The sequence below is a fragment of the Lycorma delicatula genome, chromosome 5, assembly GCF_047948215.1.
Source record: "Lycorma delicatula isolate Av1 chromosome 5, ASM4794821v1, whole genome shotgun sequence".
In the NCBI taxonomy this organism is placed as follows: Eukaryota; Metazoa; Arthropoda; class Insecta; order Hemiptera; family Fulgoridae; genus Lycorma; species Lycorma delicatula.
The window spans coordinates 171,357,816-171,377,726 of NC_134459.1; the positions used below are offsets into that span (position 1 = coordinate 171,357,816).

Genomic DNA, 19,911 nt, shown 5'->3' on the forward strand with positions numbered 1-19,911 from the left:
ATATCTAAGAAAACAGCCTTTAAGGTGATAAAAAGCAATTTTTCAGAAACATATACCTCATTCCCATTGAATACAAAACTGAAAATTTAATACAACCAGTACAATCATTAAACTTTTCAGGAAAATTGATCTAGGGAGTTCTCATTTAGTTCATCTGTAAAAAGTCAAAAAGGAGTTTTGAAGTCTCGTAATCCTTATACATATACCGAACTTTTGTTGCTAGAAATACGATCGATAACTCTTAACGATCTGTGATCATTTTTTTTCTTTTTTCCTACGAATTCTCGTAAGAAGGTAAAGCCGAATGAAATGATATTTCTTAATACCTTTTTTATTCCTTATTCCTGGAATAATACAAATTTTCCAGATACTATTTTGTAAAACATAATCTTAGAAGAAGAAAACAGGATTTTGGGTTTTCTAATTATAATTTTAAGTGATTTAATAAAAGGAATTTGGGATTATTCTAGTACAGGTCTTGTAGTTAGTAAATTGTATTCCGTAACGTAATACTAGGAAACACCAATAGTCTGCCATTTCTATCTATGAACACGTACATTATATGCATTAAAAGTATAGTAATCAGGATGTTAGGATTTACTCGATGAGAACTTTTGCCCTTCTTTAACTGTTTGCACGGCCATCGGATAATCGAAAATTATCCGAAGATACGCTTTCGCCGTGTCATATGGACGCAGAAAATTCAAAAGGTTCCCTTATCTTCAACCGGTTTTTTTACGGTTCTAAACAAGAACCCGCAGAACTCCGCCGAGAAGAAAAAAATCAACGATAAAGGAAACGGGTAATCGAAATAAATGTTAACACGAAACAGGATTAATAAGTCAAGATGTTTCAAGAATCTCGGGCTCTTCGTTTAGTTGATACTCGTTCTATCTATAAATTCGTCGAAGATCTGAGTCCCGTTATCGAGCATGAGTAAGCAGACTTTATCGATCGACATTTTTTGTGTCTGTTAATGTATGTTGCAGCGGATAACGTTTGGTCTTAATGATAAAAAAGATTCACCTCAGATCAGGCTCAGGCCTTCTTCCTCGGGTTCATCGTGCGATTCAGAGAGAATTGATTGGCGTATGAAAGTATTAAAATGAACTTTAAATTTAAAATAATTTGCTACTTAATCGATTATTTGATGTTTTTTGTTATCGGCTATTTTCATCGCAAGAAGAAATGTTTGTGAAAATTTCAGAAAATCTCCTATTATGAAATGTGTAGACTCCATCGGCATCTGGAACTGCTTCTTCGTAGGAACATTACGGTGCTCTGAGGGACAGTCCCATCCAAGAGGGGGTGGGAGACCTCTTGTGGGGACTCCCTTGCAGTACCGTTGGGGGGAAAGTAAGACAGACCTAGTCCCGGTGAGGGGATCCTTTGGGGTCCCCTCATTAGAAGCAAGGCACCTAAACGACCAAGTCCCGGCTCTCTAGCGGGAACTTTGTTCCCGACTAGATAGTTAGAGGCTGTGGCACCCCTCGGAGCCGAGTTTATGTTCAATTGGAGCCGGATCGGCAACCGGCTCCGTGGGCGGGCAAAAAAAAGGAGAGAAAAGATTTATTTTTCCAACGAATTGATTATAATAAACGAAACAATATTGAGAATATAACAAATTTCTCGTACGTATTCGTTCGAAAATGTATTTTCTGTGTTATCAATTTAATTTTTTTATTTCTCAAAAGCGGATCTGCCTACACGATTTCTGGAACTTGTTAATAATGTTGGAAATATTTTGTACTAATTCTATTAATTTATATATTAAAAATTTTAAAAAAATTAGGGTTCAAATACAGAGATAGAAGAACAATTGCTAACATGTACAGGAACCAAACAGCAACAATAACAATTGAAGAACATAAGAAAGAAGCCCTAATAAGAAAGGGAGTCCGACAAGAATGTTCCCTATCTCCGTTACTTTTTAATCTTTACATGGAACTAGCAGTTAATGATGTTAAAGAACAATTTAGATTCGGAGTAACAGTACAAGGTGAAAAGATAAAGATGCTACGATTTGCTGATGATATAGTAATTCTAGCCGAGAGTAAAAAGGATTTAGAAGAAACAATGAACGGCATAGATGAAGTCCTACGCAAGAACTATCGCATGAAAATAAACAAGAACAAAACAAAAGTAATGAAATGTAGTAGAAATAACAAAGATGGACCGCTGAATGTGAAAATAGGAGGAGAAAAGATTATGGAGGTAGAAGAATTTTGTTATTTGGGAAGTAAAATTACTAAAGATGGACGAAGCAGGAGCGATATAAAATGCCGAATAGCACAAGCTAAACGAGCCTTCAGTAAGAAATATAATTTGTTTACATCAAAAATTAATTTAAATCTCAGGAAAAGATTTTTGAAAGTGTATGTTTGGAGTGTCGCTTTATATGGAAGTGAAGCTTGGACGATCGGAGTATCTGAGAAGAAAAGATTAGAAGCTTTTGAAATGCGGTGCTATAGGAGAATGTTAAAAATCAGACGGGTGGATAAAGTGACAAATGAAGAGGTATTGCGGCAAATAGATGAAGAAAGAAGCATTTGGAAAAATATAGTTAAAAGAAGAGACAGACTTATAGGCCACATACTAAGGCATCCTGGAATAGTCGCTTTAATATTGGAAGGACAGGTAGAAGGGAAAAATTGTGTAGGCAGGCCACGTTTGGAGTATGTAAAACAAATTGTTGGGGATGTAGGATGTAGAGGGTATACTGAAATGAAACGACTAGCACTAGATAGGGAATCTTGGAAAGCTGCATCAAACCAGTCAAATGACTGAAGACAAAAAAAAAAAATTAAAAATTATACCGAGCGACTAAATGAGTGGAAAATGTTTGTCAAAAAGAGGTAGTCCCGTGTTAATAGATTGCAAAATAATTTCATATCGCATAATTCCGTAAAATTGGTCGGCGCTGTATTTACATCTTGCTTAAACAGTCATAATCCGGATAATTTAAATCGGCTTAGTTTGTATTTTTATTGAAGATATAGTGCCGATATGGTACGCGTACAGCTATTTAGATATAAAAATCAGATTTTATGTACGCTATATTTAGATTAGAAAAGTATTAATGATGTATATGCTACCATTTATGATAATAAAATAATCTTTTTAGTCGATTACCTTGAAAAATTATTCTAACAAGTTAGATATAATGCCAGAGTACCGACCATGTATACACGCGTACTAATATCTACAATAATGTATTAACTCGGGATATTTTAATGCATGTGTAATTGATACAGAAACAAATCGAATTATTTATTCATGCTACATTCTTTTTTATCGAGAGGGTCGTGAAATACATTATTCATGAATATTTATTTTGCAATTATATTATAATTTAAGTATTACTTCTATAAATTCAATTTTTTATTCAGTTAATTCATCATTATCTTCTGTTTCTCGCAAACAGTTGTGACATAAGGTTAGTTATGAGTTTCCTATTGTATTTTTATATTTTATTTATTTATTGTATAATTTAATCTCTTTTATTTCCCGATTGTTTAAATTTTTGTAATCGTATTTTGTCTATCCTTACGATATTATTAGCTGGGCGTGTACTTACGGTTTTGAAATTTATTTAATATACATAGTCGTTAAAACGCGACGGTTGAATTTGAGAGATTTGAGCGCGAATTCGAAAAATTCGTAATAAATGACTCTTTTTAGGGGATTAAATTACTTTGTTGTTTTTGTCTGACCTTCTAACGAGTAGTGCTTACAGATAGATACATTATAACATTTTAGTAATGCTGAAATGTAATGTTATTATGCTTTCGTATTTTTTTTATTGAAAAGTACATTTGAAAAAATTAGAATACGTTTCAGTTTGAATTATCTCATTAATATCATAATTAAACCTAGATTTATAGGTTTTCTTGTTTTTCACCTCCGTGTACGAAGCAAAGGAAGTAATGTGATCGCGAAAAATTTTAATTTTCAGATTTTATCCTTTTTGACCATCTCTAAATCCATTTTGACTAGTTTCGGCGTGACGTCTGTACGTACGTCTGTATCTTGCGTAACTCAAAAACGATTAGCCGTAGGTTGTTGAAATTTTGTATTAGGACTGTTGTAACATCTAGTTGTGCACCTCCCCTTTTGATTGCAATCGACTGGACCAAAAGTGTCCAAAAAAGCCCAAACTCAAACATATTTGGATTTTTCACTTTTTCTTAAGTGCAGTATTAAGCCATCGTTGGGAGCTTTTCAACGATATATCATAAGCGGTACTTATTTTCATTGGTTCCAGTTATAGCCAAATAAAATATTAATTAATGAAGTATTTGGATATTACAAGGGGAATATACGTCGGTTCGAATCAAATTTTATCATCTACGTTTTTTTTTAATTTTTTGTTTTTTAATTTAAATATATTTATTTATTAAGAATTATTTACCTCTGATTTAAAAAAAATTCTTACAGTAAATAATTCAATAATAATAAAAATAAAAATAAAAAATAAAAAGTTATTAGTGAAATAAAATTGCATGTAATACAATTATATTGTATGTAATAATTATTAATAAATCAATATATTTAAATTAAAAAACAAAAAATTAAAAAAAAATGTATTTATATGAAGTCGGATTCGAACCGATGTTTGCGTGGTTACGGATCTGACACGTTCTCACAACCACCTAACTACTTGAGCAACATAAAACAAAATTTATACATAGAAACTAATATAAAACGCTGTTATGGACACCAAAAAAAAAAAAAATGATGCAATGTGGTGTGTACCACAATGGAATGTGTAACTGACCACTTAATTAAAGAATTGGAGGATCGTATCTCATTTTCCAATGAAATAAGTTTAAATGAAGTGCAGCAAATAATGTGTATGTAATTTGATAGGCGTACAAAGAAGTCTTGTGGTGTCCACATCAGTTTTTTAGGTAGGCGTAGTTTAGTAAACAGTTCAATGTGTGCAAACAGTCATTTTCATTTCTTGGCACGAAGAAATCATCCATTGATTTCTTAGGTTAGGTAAAAAATAAGTAATTCAGTGAAGAAGTGTACTTACAATGAATTTTATATCCTTATCTAGTTTTTTAATTTGAATCGTTAAATTTTCGACGTGTATTTTTTTCATTTCGGAGAGGGTCATTTTTTAATTCTTGAGATCTTGACGTTTTTTATCGCCCTTTTACCAAAAGTACAATTTTAGCATTGAAAAATCCCAGAAGGATGTATAACACACGCGCATCCATACGTATGTCGGCGACTTGGTTTTTATTGTCACCAGATCGGATGGACCGATTTGTATGAAATTTAGCAGAATGAATTCTGTATAGCCCTAACGGGCAATGATGCCGTTTAATTTTGGTCAAAGTCGTTTGACGGGACATGGGATACAGACTTTATGGATCCTCATAATTTTACGTAAACGATATAGATCAATTTTAGTTTTCAGATAATTTAATGCTCCTAGGTAGTTAAGGTACTGACTGATGGTATTTAGTGTCGGTGAAACCGAGAGAAGAACCCTACTTCTGAAGGGATTGCCATCGCTTAGATTCCCGAACATATCCTTAGGGAGTCCTTTAATTTAAAAAGAACAAGATCAAATTCCCCAGGCCCCTTATCCAAAATCGTTCACCGGACCCGACTTTCTGTTCGCGTTATCTACCAGCTCTTGCTGCACCGGATCGCTCTGTTTAGCGGGTCAATCGGGACGGAATAAAGAATATAAGATGATTTTTCAGCCTATTTCTTATCGATGTAGGTGGATAGCATCTACGCGTGACACACCTATTCGCCTACGGCTAACTGTCCCCCTACGCCGATTCCAGATTCAAAAATGACTAAAAACAATCTTTGATTATCTGTAATAACTATTTTTATAAATTATAATACCTTACCAAGGTCTTACGTTATTCTTAACTTTAATATTTTACCTTCGTATAAATTTTCTTTTTTACATTATTTTCTAGTCTTGTGAGAATTCGTTTATGTTACATCACAACTTACTTAATATTGTTCGCTGTTTATTATTATTATTTACACGTTTACCGAACTACTTATTTATTAACCCCGCACCATTTTAATAATCCCCACGTAATAAATAAATTTAATAAGTTTCTACCCCCTGTTTAATAAATTTTTATTAACCCCACTTTATGGAACTTTTCATTCGTATTATTAAATTTTCAGTGTAATAATGTACGAAGTAATCGCTTTAATTTCAATTTTTTCATGCATAAATATTTTTGGATATCGTTGCGCTCGTTTTGTCTAGTTTAGTGAGGGTTAGAACAATTTTAAATTTGGTTTATATAATTACGTAAGTTTTTTTAAATTTCTGGGTAGTTTTCTAAAATTCCGTTCGTTTATTTAAAAAGTATTCAACGATGACATTTATTGGGTTCGATAAAATTTTGTTTAAAATTTATTTAATTTATTTATTTAGATTAAGTTAGCTTCCTATTTAAGACGTGAATGAACCGATTTAAAACATTTTTATTAAAAAGTCGGGTGTAATAATATTTCCCACGGCAATCTGTGTGTCGTCAATTTTAATATTGCATTGTAAAATTAATCGATCCGACAGGGGGTTTTAGGTAATGTTAATATTAATTATGAGCTCTCTACCATCGAGGGAGGTTGTTAGGTTCTCTTTATACGCGTATCTATATACGTAAATTGTACAACATTTTATTCCCTCACAGGTTGTATGTGAAATAATGTCCGGTAGTTGTATTCTTCTGAGATTTCCTGTTTCTATGACGGTTCCATTAATCGCAACCTAACGCTCGAGGTTCACGAATAAAAATTATTTAAACCCGGTTTCACGATGACTTAATTTACATTACATCCGGGTTCTGTTATTATATTCTTTAGCACAAAGTTTTTCAGGTTACGATTTTATTTTTTACCGGTGTTATTTATAAATTTTCGTTTTGCGTCGATTTAGTGATTATTATTAAAATCATCCTAGTATTCTTTTCAACACGGCTTACTTTATTGTATTATTTAATTATCATTTCCTTGAGACTTATTCCCAGTCGTTTGTTGTACAGAAATTTAACGTATTATACGGTTGTATTGTGCTGTACTATCGATGCGCACGCTAAGATAATGACGATGATGAGATGATATTAATAAAAAGGAGTGTCTTTATATAATGTTGGCCGGTGTCCTTGTAAAAATCCCTACTACGAACCGGCGTCACTCCGTTTCACATGCGCTTAAATAACCTTGGTCTCAGTCTGACCCGGGCCTTCAATTTCGGCGATGGTAACTAGAAAGGAACAGATCCTCTATTGTGTAGCCTTGGTGTTCGCCTTAAAAATAATTCTTCTGTCACGTTCACCGCCGTTTCGTTGCCAAACGACCGAACGTATGCAAATTCTATTCCTACATTTTCTTCTTTATACGTCCAGGATGTCGCATTATATCGCCTCCCCCATCTTTAATGTATTCTGTTCTTTGAATTTTTATAAAGCTTTCGAAATGAACAAGAGGTGTAATACTATTCACAGTTAGTTATTTTATAATTCATGTATGCAGTTCTCCTTTTTTTATTCGTACGTATTTCCCTCTTTGTCGTAGCATATGTAGTGTTGTGTATTCGTTATTGAAATATACGAGTTGAACCTACGTAATTTGTCACCATCCACAATTCGCGTATATCTTAGTGCGTGTTTTTTTTTTTAAATCGTACTAAAAATTAAAAGAGAATAATCATTATTCTTAATTTTTATAGGTAATTTCTTCTTTTTTATTCTTCGTCGATACCAAAAGTTACTGATGTTTTACTATTTTTTATAATTAATACTTGATTGTTTATGAAATGAAATCGTTGGGGTTTCATTAATCTAATTATCGTACCGTTATATTTTAAAGTCATCTGTCTTTATATAAAGTGATTATATTAGAATTTAAAGAAATATATCGTCAAATAATTATATAATGTACGAGAATGCGTACCGGTGATGGTTTATACAGAATTATACAGAAATCGTTACGTATATTCAGAAGATAATTTATTGAAGAAATTGTGCAGGAAGCGCGTGCGAGTTTTACCGGGAATGATGTACGTAACGTTCCGAGGAGTAGATAAATTGCATTCAGATCGTACACGAGACAATATCATGTCAGATTAATGTTACTTCATATCAGTCAATTTATCGAAGTAAGAGAAATTAACTTTAGCGCAAAAAAATTATTTTACTAGTCAGCTTTTTATTATCGTTATCATTATTATTGTTTTAAGAGTTCTTATATATTTAATTTCACTTCGTTTTTATAACGTGCGTGCTTACAGTTTAGATTTTTTAAATTTCTTAAACTTCGATTTCCCTTCTGCTGAAAAAAAACGGCGACTTTTTTATATACTATTAAAAATAAATTTACCGTATTTTATATTTATTGCAAGATAATAGGTTTTGAGCTAAACGGAACTACCGAACAGCCACGATCAGAGAGACAGCCAGTCCCTTTGTGATTTGATTGTCTCTTTCCCCTCGTTATTTACTGCCCTTTCCTTATCTTTTATTTCTTCCTTCTTTTTTGAGCAGGTGTCACGGGAATTGGTTCAGCCGTCTTGATTCCATATATAGCTCCGTGCTTACACCGTCTGGTTGGGCGAGAAGACTGTCTTTTCTTTATTGAAGCTTAATATGGGTTGGCCACCCTCTATTTATATATATAATCGTATATGGAACTGACATCTGTTTACTATCCTGGGAATTGGAAAAACGCCTAAATAACGGCCGATTGATCGTTCAATCGATCGATCAAATGTTTTATTGTAAAATAATATTTTATAATTTTTGTGTGGAGCGCGCGATTTCTGAATTGTTATTGAAAAAAAAACACGAATTTAAAGTAATGAAATGTATCACGAAGTACAAAAGAGTTGACGTGTAAAAATTTGTCAATCATTTATATAAAAATTTTGATACGTAAAGTTGTAATATGCAAGATGCCTGTGTATATTAGAAGAGATCTCCATAGGAGGTCTGCGGCTTCCTAATGAACGAATCGACCCGAGGTCGGAGTTATTATTGTACATCCGCTGGATAGGTGTCTTTGTATTCTACATACAGACTGCTCCTTCAGGCCGCACTAATACTTAAGACTGTATATTCTACAGGTCTTTACACCACCCCGTGATGGATCCACTGGGCGTAACAGTGATCGGCACGCTAGCCAAGAAAAGATCAAACGTAAAGTTCGGATAATAAAAAGCAGTAAAAATTGGACAATTTAGACCCAGAAAGTCTACGTTTGGCCCCATTCAAAAGATTCTGAACACCACTTTGCTCGCAATAACTAGAATCAGTATATCTTTAGCGGGATCAGAACATCATATTTACCGATTAATGAATTTTTCGTTGACATTCTCAAATATTTGTTTCGATCAAATCTCTTCCTTCTCTCCCATCTCCTTCTAATTTAAGAATGGTGTGTGGAAACATAACTTTAATCGTAAAGCTTATTCTTCACTACAAGGATTGAGACCGTCGTTTCAGGTATATAACAAAGTAATAACGAACGAGATTTTAATGAAGATATGGACGCTAACACATCCACACACGTGTGGAATTTAATGGACACTAACACAAAAGAAGATTCATTTTGTACCGAAAAAAGTTGAAATCGGTCAAAACTAATAAAACAGCGTAGTCGGAAATAATCCTATTGCAAACCGAGTAAATGTCTTCAATTTGGATGGAGCCCACCCACCTGAATAACATTATTGCAAAATTATTAAATGCTCAGTTTGTTATAAAAAGTGAATGAAGATAACAACCCTCTTCGTAAATATTTTTTAATTTGTCTTTCCATTTTGAAATGTGTGTATTTTATTCTCTTTTACATATACACGTACACTATATATATATATATATTTGTTATTACTTTTTAATTATCTATTTGGTTTTTAACCTTAGCTTACGTTTATTTATTTTTGTAGGGAATGTAGAAAGGTGATTTTTTTTCTATTATTAACAAAGAATAATCCAACGATAAAAATGAAATCGAAAAAATAAAATATAAAATATTGACAAGTCGTTATGGAGTCGAAAAGGTCTTTACATTAAAAAAACTAAGTATTTTACAATAATCCAATCCGTGTGAGTCCTCAACGCATGTAGTCAGACGCTTCATATATTTTGGTATGTTTGATCTTACCGTGCGAATCTATACATCATTTTGAAAATAACTGTGGTTCCCGCCATCGAGTACGATACATATTTCTGGTTTGTGCTATCACTGAAGGTTTTCTCAAGTCTTATGTTTGGCGCTATTTAAATTACTGTGTGGATAACTTAGCCTTATTATTTCGTTATTGAAAAAAAATTAATAAAATAAAAAATCAGTTACACCATTAGATTCATCAATTTTTTTTTGGTAAAATGTATAAAACAACCGTTTTCGTTTTAATGGATAAAATTAGAAAAAAAAATAGTTTCTCTGGAGATTTTCGAAAAAATAAAATTTACACAACTTTAAAAAACAATCGAATGCGATGAAAATTCGATGTTCTATCGTGTTCAATAAAATCTGATTGCAATTTTTTATTATTAACTTCACAAATTTAATATAACGTTATTGTACAGTTGAAAATTGGTGTACTTGAACTGAACGAGAGCATTGCCCTTTCATACGCGGCTTTTTATTCGTAAGATAATTTGAAATGTACGTTCGATTACGCGTCACTATCATTTTATTTTGATTTCAAAATGGTTATACTTAAATTATTTTTCACTGAGTATTCCCACGTCAGACGTTTAAAATTCCTTCAATAGAACCGGTACTCAGCAGAGCGATAAATAAATATCAGACGAATAATAAGTTAGAGTATGAAACTTGTTTTGTCTCGATATTTTTTTTTATAACTATCTAATTTAAAATTTTCCCAAAATCTGAAAAACCGCGTCTTTTTTCTATTTTCTTTTCAATGAAAAGGAAATGCAAAACGATACGCAAGTTTTGTTATATACATTCTATGCAAAAAAAAGAGATTGAAGAAACAAGTAACGTAAAAATTTTACACCAATAGTGTTTTCTACGATTTTTTTACAAACACAGTAACTCGCAAAAATACACCCGCCAAGTTATACGGCGCTTAGTATAAGCATGTCGAAGTGTTTTCCTGTTTTTGTCTTGTCGGTTAACACCACTAAATGTAAATTTAAAAATTTTTTAATGGAATATTTTTTATATTTTACGACAAGATAACGTGGAAAATAAGATTAACATAAAATAACATAATGGAGGTTTAAGAATGTGGTGTAGAACACGGCATTGCTTCAAATTTTTGGCGTTTTTTTCTAAGTATAAAATGGAAATTTTTAAAAAAATAAATGTAATTAAGATGTACCGGTAGAATTTTCTTAGTATAAATTGAAAAATTAAATTTCTGGATCAATAATTAATACTTCCAGAAGTAATTTTTTTTTAATGGAATTTGATAAAAAGCTATAATAGAGAAAATATGAAACAGAATTGAATTACAGATTTTGAACTACATATTTTGAGTAAACGACTAACAAAAAGAAATATAGGAATCGCAAGCATACAGGCGGTGTAAGTAGTAAAAATAAATAAAGTAAATAAATAAAAAATAATTTTTGTTTAGCGCTAGTGTACTGACCGATTAAAAAATAAATGCAGTGGCCGTTTATTTTTTTCTCAGTTATGACGGTATGTAAACAGACCGTTTTTAAGATTACGTAACACGAATTGGTATATTTTTTCAGTCGATTACTGTTTTATTTTTTATTTTTTAGTACTAAAAAAAGATTCGGTATAAATATTACTTGAATTACGGTACCCCCTTTCCGTTTCATTCGGGAAAAGAAACACGATTGGGAGTTAGAAAAATAATTTGTTTCATATTATTATAATACTATTATTCCTGAACTTATTGCACAGTTGGTCGCATTCCAAGTGGCAAGACTGTTGGCATTCTAATTTCTGTTCACCACCCCCTTCATTATTCTGAAATTTTAGTCATTTCCCGTCATTGTTTGTTCCTCTATTTCGTCATTCGGTTTCTATATTTGTTTTACGATTGTTTTCAAATCTTTTTTTTCCCTCTCTCTTCTTCACGCTGTCTGATTTTATACTTACATTCTATTTTTGATTTGTTTAGAGTATTATTATTTTATTTATAATGATGGTAATAATATGTACGCAGTAATCTGTTTAATAAATAAATTAATAATGCAGCTGTTGGAATTTGGCAAAATCATTATATTTGACTTAAGATTTTTAATTTTTGTATGGGTTTACAGCGATCAGTCGAGGCAATAAAACTAATGCGTAATTTATTGCGTTTATCGTTTGGTGTTACTAGAATCGATAAACATTCCAGATACATCGTGTTAAACGCGCTTTTTTCCCGACCCGTTTCGAATTTGATGACTTCATTAAAATGAAAAATAAATACAAGTAATTCAACAAAAATGTGTTTGCTTCATTATATTTAACTCGACTTGTTTCTGTTTACTTAATCGGTATTAATATTACAGTTTTATAAATAAAGAATTTTTTGAAAAAAGTTTTCTTTTATCAATATTTTTTTAAATGCTACAGAAGTAAAAGATCTATCTAGAACCAAAACCTGTTCATATTGAATTTTTTTCTGTATTTTTTATTAAATTTCATCAAAAATATCTTAATCGCGTGACTGACTGATATCAGTCTATTATTTCGTAAATTATATTGTAGCGTACGTCTTTTGTAATGAATTGTTTCGTCGCAGGTACATTAATTTGTTCGTATATTTTAACTGTGACGTGTATAAACATAACACCCGAATTTGCTATCATAATAATAATTGTAAAAATATTTCTTACGGCGATAAGAATGAGCGTTCATCTTGTAGGGGTGAATATAATTTGCTTTTGATACTTTTGGTGGGATGTGTTGACATAGAACTACCTACATATATGACTTAAGCGATTAACGGATGACCGAAAAATAACGAATTTTCTAGTAAGGTTTATTTTATTTTTACTTTTATAGTAGGTTAACGACTAGGAATATAACCTTTGGTACTGTTTGTTGTTATCGCTGTACCGTTCTCGAGAATCATTTGTGTTAAATTAATTCATCTGAAACGTTTCGGTATAGTTTTTACAAATAACATACATTATTCCTGTTAAAACTTTGTAGATTCGACGTCGGAGATAGAAGCTTTCGGTAGTTGTGTAGGTAGATCCACCTCCATCAAACCGCACAAATACTAAAAACGCCTGCGACTCGAAGATCTCCCAACATCCTTAATACGGATTAAATAGAAGTCTAGTTAAGACCACAGAAACCAAAGGTTAGGATTAAGGATAAGAGAAAGGATGATAAACAGATACACTACCCGAAGAAATATCTTTCATCGGTTTCCTAAAGGCAGCGGGCATCCACCTTGCCTGCATTACATCGGGTGATTTGATACGTGCTAATTTTTCCTCCATTATCTTAAGACAACTTTAGGGTAGAGCTAAGGTTCTTAAAGAAGCTCATGCACGTTTCCAGAGTTGCGTGGCCTATGAAACTGAACTACATACTATTCAACCACATCTCCAGATTTTGAACATTAAAACAGAAAACGCCAACTACGATTAAAATCTCCAACAAATCCTGCGGACTTTTGCCGTGATAATTTATAAAGGGATGACCGTTTCGTATCAATTTTTCAAGATTTTTTGTTTTATTTTGTATAGGTAAACTAATGATTTATGATACGATGTATCTTCATGCCTCAAAAATGGAGCTTTCTTGATAACGGTTAATTAAGACAACTTAATCCGGCATCCACCTCTTAATCCTCTATACCTTAATCCTTTATATACTAATTAGACTATGAATGTTTGTCTTGTTATTGCACAAAGTGAAGTCACACCGGCGTGTTTTTAAAATTGCAGCAAATAACATTTTATAATTTTATTTAAATTATTTATAAACATTTTTTAGAGTTTGACTTAAAACTTAGCATTTTAAAGAAATTAAAAAGGAAAGTTTACTTTTCAATCACTTTGTGAAAATTGCATGCATTTTCTGAAAATTCGAGGTGTGTGAGAATGTAATGAGACTGACTTTTTACTTACCAAAGTTTTTATTTTTTTCAAACAACAATATTCAAAGTAATTCCCTTGTGCAGCTATACACCGACGGAGTCGTTGTTCCCATTCTTGGTAGCAGCGCTGGAAGGCTTCAACTGGTAGGGCTTTTAAGTGGTCGGTCACAGTGTTTTGAATGTTCTCCAGAGTTCAAAAATGACGCCCTTTTAAGACATGTTTCAATTTCGGGAAAAGGAAAAAGTCACAAGGACTCAAATCAGGTGAATAGGGGGTTGAGGAGCCGTAAGATTGCGTTTTGAGGTAAAAAATTCCCTGATGGAAATGGCCGTGTGACACGAGGCATTGTCATGATGAAGCATCCACTTGTCTGCAATGTCTGATCTAACACGAATCACTCTTTTCCTGAACCTTTCAAGGACACCTTTCTAAAACACTTGGTTGACAGTTTCTCCTGGAGGAACAAATTCTTTATGCACGATACCCGTACTGTCAAAAAAGCAAATCAGCGTGGTTTTGATCTTCGATTTGCTCATTCGACATTTTTTCAGTCGAGGAGATGACGGAATGTGCCACTCTTCGCTTTGTCGCAGGATCGTACTCAAATATCCAGGATTCATCACCTGTGATCATACGATTGAAGAATTTTTGGTCATTCATTGTCAATCCTCTCAAGAAGATCAACGCATACGTTTCTTCGATTGTCCTTCTGTTCCTTTGTGAGGCTTTTCGGCACCGATTTCGCACAAACCTTTCGCATGTCCAAATCGTCTTTCAAAATTTGATGTACGGTGAAAGCGTTTAAATTTAACTGTTCATCCTTACTGTTAAACGACGGTCTGTTCTCACAAGAATCCTCACACGCTCAAAGTTATCGTCAGATTTTGTAGTTGAAGGTTTCCCTGAGCGAGGTTGATCTTCCACGTGTTCTCGGCCTTCCAAAAATGATTTGTGCCAGCGGAAAACTTGCGCTGTAAATGGGAAAAGCTTCCCCTTAGGCCTGTTTCAACTTTTCAAAGGTCGCACTCGCGGATTCCCCAAGTTTAACACAAAACTTGATTACACAACGTTGCTCTAAATTCCTATGCTCCATTTTCGTAACACAATTTAACTGATGGCGCTGTCAAAAATAATGTGTTGGCTGAACGGAGTTGAAACTCGTACTGAGCATGTAAAATGGATGAACAAACCGGTCTAGCACAGATCGGTGGACACAGCGTTGCCAGATCGCTCGCAGTGTTACTAATGTCACTACTTTTCTCACACACCTCGTATATCCCAGAATAAAGTGCTTATAGACAGTTTTTTTTTTAATTTTATCAACGGATTTTATGAATTTTATAATAGTAGTTTTTCTTTTTTTTCAGAAATTAACTTCTCTCATAACACTTATTAAAGTTTATTTTAAATTGACAGAGTAAAGAAGATGTTTACAATTTAAAATTATGTACTTAAATTCTTTAACCTATCCTTTTACGTCAAAATTCCGGATTAAAACAAAGGAGCTTTTAATGCATAACTTTAAGTTACTTACATTCCTGACTGTAGTTTAAATTCATGTTTTATTAATGAAGTGGTAAAAGCCTGTCCGTTCACTCGGAAGCGTATTTAATTCATTAGAACTTTAGAAACGTGGAAATACTTTGTAGTTTCATGTCAGGTTATTTTCTACCGCCGGGATGATCGCTTCGATTGTAAAATACATGATTTATTCGTGTGAGATGTACTGTTCGAGAACGCGATTAGTTCTTTTTTATGTATTAATTTGTAGTTAGTTTAAAGTATTTCTTCAGTCTTTAATCTCTCATACTTCGAAATTTACTAATTCAGATCGCTTACTAATTCATTTCTCACGACATTAATTCCTTCTTTTTTGATGTAGTTTATTTATATATCTTACTAAGAATTGGCTTTCTTAGTTAAATCTGTATATGAAAAAAATAAATAAATATACTATTATAACATATTCAGGCGTAATAGAAGAATTTCTGCATAATTATTTACGCTTTATACCAGATAATACAAAAAAATATTTATTTTCTTGTAAGGAGGGTAAATCGCCCGACATTACCCGATAGAGAATTCTGTCGTGCAGCTTAAGCTTAATGTGATTTGAAACTTAATGTGCAGCAACACGGAACCGGAAATAGAAAACCCAGTCGGGCCCCTAGCAGCACTTCCCCCACCGTGCTTGCGCTAGGTACAGGCATCCTTTGTATGCGTTTACCGGGATCAAACTTACACCCTTAAAATCCAAAAAGTGGAAGTAATTAAAAATTATAAAACGGGGTAGACAGTAAGACAAGACTAATTACGATTAGAGAATTTGCCATACGAGATAAATATCACACCCAGAGAAAACTAAAGTCCTCTTCCTGTAGTGAACCCCGTTCCACCCCCCGAGAGACGGGGGGGATTTTTATCTACGAATTACTACTGATTAATTATTCTGCTTCGGCCGGCTTAAATAACGCGAATTGGCTTTACATCCAGAAGTTACAGACCTCAGAGAACAAGGGTAGATTTTCTATTTGAACAATATAACCGATTCTCAGAGTTTTTTGGCGTGTGGGAGTACGTAACTAAATTAATAAATCGTACGGCCAGACGTCCGCCTGATCGTAAGACTTCTGTTTCAATCGTTTATCGTTCTAATACCTAACAAGGCAGATACGATATAAATATTAAACCGAAAAAGGAGGAGTTGTGAAATTTTTTAATTGAAGTAAAAGAGCTCAGTAGTACTACATTTCTTATCGTTTAAGTTTATGATGTGATAAACCGTTTATACTCTTTTTTTTATTCTGAGTCAGTGTAATAATGTGCATTGTTATTATTACTCTTTTTCTGTTTTTAGCCTCCGGAATCAACTTAAGGTATTAACTTCAGAGGATGATATATGGAAATGTAAATGAAGTATAGTCTTGTACAGTTTCAGGTCAACCGTTCCAAACTCACCGGGTTGGTCTAGTGGTGAACGCGTCTTACCAAATCAACTGATTTGGAAGTCGAAAATTCCAGCGTTCAAGTCCTAGTGAAGGCAGTGACTTTTATACGGATTTTAATACTAGATCGCGGATACCGGTGTTCTTTGGTAGTTGGATTTCAATTAACCCCCATCTCGGAAACGGTCGACCTCAGACTGTACAAGACTACACTTCACTTACACTCATACATATCATCCTCTGAAGTGACACCTGGCGGTGGTTCACTTTCACAGGAATAAGGAAAGTCGACCGTTCCTGAGACGTGTGGGTAATTGAAACCCAACTACCAAAGAAGACCGGCGGTATCCACGATCTAGTATTCAAATCCGTATAAAAGTAACTGCCTTTACTAGGATTTGAACTTTAGTTATTCTTGACTTCGAAATCAGCAGATTCGTGATGATGACCAACCCGGTGGGTTACGTTGTTATTACTAAGGTTAAATTTTATTTATACATTCGTTTTATTATTTCTTTGTAATGATTCTTGTGCAGTTAGTTCCTACACGATTTCGTTTTTAATACGCTATTCTAATCTTATCATATTTCACATTAAAATATTTTCCTCGTACGATGTTAACGGCGATTGAAAATGTGGATGGAGTTAATTGTTATAGGTATTAAAAACAGTTTTCTTATTTATTTCTTCTTTTTCATTAAATTAGTTTTTGTGTATTTTTTATAATTAGGTTTGTTAATTTATCTGATTAAGATATGCTTTAGGTTCAGCTGTATTTTTGTGTAACGTTACTAACATGTTTTAAGATTTTTTTTAGCATATTTATGAACACACTGACCCCGGTTGTAATCTTGTTGTCGAAAGGATGATTCCTTTAATTCGGTCGGTCACATTCGGTTCGTATTTTTAATAGCGGGGAAAGTTAACCGTATTTCGGAAAAGTCGGCCACACCTCTTTCATACAATCGACTGTAAAATGTTGAACCTTTAAAGAAGTTACGTTTAATTACTTTTTATCAGTCGGAACCATTTCTTCGTTTTACTGGAAGTGCTTTTTTATTTTATTTCATTTTGAAGCAAACGTTCTTAATAGAATGCGACAGTATATATGATTATCTTCATTTATTTAAATCTCTTTAATTTTTTTATTCGACTATCAAAAGACGCCATTTTTAATTAAATATGCGAAATCTATACTTACATTTATTTATATAGTAAATTAATCCTTTTTCTTTGCTCTATTGGTCTGTAGACATGTTTTTTTATATTCGGCTTAACTGAAATTGTACTTTTTTTTATTTAATTCTTTTACAATATATATATGTGCTTATAAAAATTATGTTCCCTTAGAGTAAATGTTGTAAACACACAGTTTTCAAACAGACAAGCTACCCTCGCGTTTTATATTTCAAACAAGCCTTTTAATCACATTTCATCCCATTCTTGTTATTACATTAAATATCTTTTCATTTCTTGAAATAATCCTAGGATTACTTTATAATACGAACCCCTTTTAACATTGCGGAAAAAGTGAACGACTAGAAGCCGGGTTAATCTCTTTCGAGATTACCGTACCTCCAGAACAATCTAATATTGTATCTTACCGATACGAATCCCTGTATTCTGCTTGTAAAGGTTCATTCGCTAAACTACACTTAATCTCTAGGAGTTTTTACCCTTAGTTTTGAAAGAAAAATCAACAACGAACTACCAGGGAATCCTCGCAATGAAATGGCACCGCATACCCAAATTTTCAGAGAATATGAAATGTTTATTGAGAATTGAAGACGTGAAGATATTTGGAATTGTAGTCTGTTCCTTCTGCTACTTTTAATTGACTGTGTTAGTAAAATGTTTTTTTTTCATCCTTTTGAAAGTATTGACGAACAGTTCAGTTTTTATCGATAATCTTTTGATATTATTTTATCAAAAAACAAAAAATTATTTACTAGTAAAATTATTTACTTCGGTGTTTTATGTCTATTATAAGTTTTCTACGTTTACCGTATCCCGTCGTAAAGATACGTGGTCGGATAGTGAATCCTCTTGTCTCCCTTATTCCAGAATTTAATATCGTTCCCCTATATTACCAGTACATTTATTTCTGCGGTCCAATAACTTTTTGTACTCATATTTTTATAATCACTTACTTTTTAATTAATTAATTACTTACTTTTTTTAATTTTCTCTTACCTATTCGTCATTAACTTTTTAGTGTATATTTAATTTACAACCGGTAAGCAAATTTAAAATCGAAAAAAGTTTCATTGTTTCATATACTTTAATCATAATTAAAAATCTTTTTCGCATATTACCTTACAATATTATTCATTTTCATTTGTAGAAGGTTATATATGTTCCGTTAAAAGAAAATTAATATTCAGTCAGTCACACGTTGAATTGAAACTTAATAAACAAGGTCACGATCGATAATTATTTTCTCGTTTAATTAATCTTCGATTCGAAAATTTAAAAGATGTTGTTTTTAATTTTTATATAAAAATATTGTATAATTTATCGTTTCTATAAATAATATGTATGTATATGCGAATTATGCTTATTTATACGGTAAATATTCATACAATCATAGACTCATATATATATATATATATATATATATATACATACATATAAAAAATTATAAGTTGGCATTATTCGTATCCTATTTCATTGATTTATATCTAATTATGAAATTTAAGTTAAATGACTGAATGTATATTTTTATATTAAGATAGCGCTTTTTACTGTAATTTTTGCAACCTACAGAACACCTTTTACTTACATACATTTTATTATTATTAAAATGATTTTGATAACTCAAGATAAATTCAGATTTGCGTATATTTTGATAATTTATTTATCAGTTTTTTGTTGTAATATTGTACTCGTATGTACATACAAATGCAATTTTATTTACTTATACC

The 19,911-nt window shown here is 32.4% G+C and overlaps 1 protein-coding gene across 5 annotated transcripts in view; it reads left to right on the forward strand.

The window, feature by feature from the left end:
- The window catches only part of Polr2H (DNA-directed RNA polymerases I, II, and III subunit Rpb8), a 657,278-nt gene that overhangs the window by 376,574 nt on the left and 260,793 nt on the right, over window positions 1-19,911 (forward strand). The window lies entirely within an intron of this gene.